The sequence below is a fragment of the Pinus tabuliformis genome, chromosome 8 (assembly GCF_031772625.1).
Source record: "Pinus tabuliformis cultivar Carrire ecotype Pingquan chromosome 8, CPIR1, whole genome shotgun sequence".
NCBI classification, from domain to species: Eukaryota; Viridiplantae; Streptophyta; class Pinopsida; order Pinales; family Pinaceae; genus Pinus; species Pinus tabuliformis.
In genome coordinates this window covers 816698989-816702143 of record NC_142294.1, presented here as the reverse complement: position 1 = coordinate 816702143, position 3155 = coordinate 816698989, and positions in this window count along the sequence as shown.

Below are 3155 nucleotides of genomic sequence, written 5' to 3'. Positions count from 1 at the left end.
GTTCTCCTAAGTAGCTACTCACTTCACCACCAATGAAATATATTAAACGAGTTATGAAATAGGTGGTCACTCAAGGTAAATTATATATTTGAGTTTAATGTGATTTGTTGATCAAGTTATTATCAAATGCAAAATTATCTCCAAACAATGCAAATATGAAAAAGTCGTGAAATAGGTGGTCACTCAACGTAAATTCTAGATTTGAGTTTAATGTAATTTTAAGTCTGTTTTATCAAATGCAAAATTATCTCCAAACAATGAAAATATGAAAATTTATAATGGTTGTAAGACTTACAATTTAGGTGAAAATTATAGTAGAAAACAAGTTACAATAGTAATATATTTTAACCCTTTGAATAAGTTATAAAATATTAAAGTTTAGGGCTAAACAATGGATATATATATATAGTGTTTATCCAACTTGTAAAATGTAAAATATGAAAATTAAGAGGCGTGTAACAGCCAAGAATACGAAGACACCCAACCCTAATATGTCTATAATATAAGTTAGCAATACTATTTATGATAATACAATGTTTTTTTGATCTAAAACATGTACAAAACCAAAACATCTAGGGTTTGTTATGGGTCAAATTGTATATATGTTGTAAAAAACGCTAAGTTTGCTCTAAAACCTAAATAAAACTTGGATATATAAAAGAATTTGGATTCACAAAATTATGATTGATTATAACGAATAAAACCAGTGTCTACTATTGTAATAGGGCATATGGGGTCAACAAGAACTCTTTTGATAAGATGTAAGTACATGTAGGGTGATATATAGGATTGTCCACTACAAACACTAGAAGTCCCCCTAGTGCCTTATAATCTTCAAGATAATTTAAGTGAAGATACTCCACTAGTACTTTTCCAAGACCTTTGAAGAAGTGGCTTGTTCAAGAAAAATATGAAGAAAATGCACCCCTATAATTAGAAAAGTACAATCATAGTTATCATTCGCAAACAAAATCCAATAATATTAAGTGAGACAACCTATTTAATAAATTGTTTCATCTTCAAAACCCTAGCCATGAGCATCAATCAAATTTGTAATGCAAAAGTAGAAGAAAAAAGGTAAAAGTAGACAAGTGATTGATCCGTAAATTGCCATGGATATTCCATTAGACAATTGATCACAACAGATCTCATAATATTATATTAAAAATATGAAATTCTACACTATTACGGTTTTATTAGATTTTTGGATCCATAGATTTAATGTTAATAGTTCATTCATGCAAATGGAAAATTAGGTAGAAAATAGAGAATGGAAAAATAAAATCTCACACACATATAACAAAACATATGCTCTCAGAAATCCTTTTGGGAGAAAATCCAGCTAGAAGGTGAGGTTGCTTTGCTCTTTTTCCTTGTCTGGAAATATGGCTGAAAGTACAAAGAAGTATGGCTTGTGGCCCGTGGGCTACTACAATGCACAAATCCTCTATGTGTTCTCTAATTACTATTCCTCTTGGATATTTTACTCATCTATGGAACAAATACACTCAAAAGAATGAAAACCCTTTTCCTCTTAGTGGCCCAGTTATAGCACAACCCAACAACCTACTAGTGATTAGGTTTGACTACATCAAATCTTAATCAGAGTTACAATATTGGATATTCTAGAGTCTCCTACATCATAATAAAGTGGATAGCCCTATTTTCATGAATAATTGGTGTTGACATGGCATCCTCTTGAACCATGGTGGTGAAAATAAGAAGGTCAACTTATGAGTGGAAAAAATTTTGCATACGAAGTTCGATTATCTTGCTTCTTACATCGTTGGAAAGATATATGTGTGTAGAATATCATGAAAAGGTGTTATGCTGAAGTGGTAAAGTTGTACCCCCCTGTTGTCGCACAAAGTGTCTAGGCAGCGCGACAATGCTCAGAGTAAGGTTTTTCACTCTAATCCTTACTCACTCTGTTTAGACTCTCTCCTAGACAAGTCAAGGGGGATAGTCCCTAAGGTGAATGAACGAGAATAACCTATAGAATACGGGCTCTAGGAGACTTAAAGATGAACAACTTGATGGATGTAAACAAGTTCTAGTTGACTAAGATGAATAGATCAAACAATTAATATGAATAAGACACAACCACAAGATAGAAATGATTATAGACTAGTGTCTTTATATTCAATTAACCATAGACTAAATAAAAACAAGCTATCCAGATCAATTTATAAATGTGGCGAAAGTGATGATCATGAATGATTAAATGTAAATGCCCAAAACTTTAACGTGCAATCTATTCTAGTAATTAAATATTGTGAATAATTTAATTGATAAGCAATGATCCGAGATCTAGAATTTATATTTCTCATATAGTCAATCTTTAGATGTGATTTTAAAACATTAAACACACTTGACAATAAAGAAATCACTACCACAAAATTTATAATTTTGCACTTAGCACAAAAGACACCAAGGAACTTTAGATTAGAATTTTAATTATCCCTTAGGTAAGTTTTTAATGTGTTAAGCTAATGAGGCAAAGATTAATGTGGTGACCAAAAATAAAATAAAAAATCGAAAGAATTTAAGTAAAATTTAAAAATTTAATGTGCCGTAGGCCACATAAAAATTTAAAAAATAAATAAATATGAGAACAAATTCTCCTTTTGATTTAATTCCTTAGTAATTTGAGAGTCACAAAAATGATTTTTTTTCTTTTAATTTTTAAATTTTGCTTTATTATAAAATAAATAAATAAATAAAAAAAATTAAAAAAAAGAAGAAGAAGAAGTAAGTCAAAACCCAAGAGGGAAAGAAAAAATTAAAATAAAATCAAAGTCATAAAAAAAAAATCAAAATTTTAAGTTTTTTCCTTTTTTAATTTAAACCAAAAAAATAAAAATAAAAAATTCAACACCCCAAAAGACATCATTTGATTCCTCAAAATGCTCTTGGAAGCTTCCCGACCCCATTTTTCCAAACTGGGTCCCACCTATAAAAATGGTTTGTGAGCTAATTCCTCCACTTTTTCCACTCTAAAAGCATTGAGGTGGATGACAAACAATATACTGATCCAATCTGGATTAGTTATCGTTCTCACAAGTCCTAAGATTCATTACAAATGAGAAGTGTGTCTCTTATTTGTATGAGAGATCTAACACCCTTCTCAATAAAATAATATTTTTTTCCTTGCA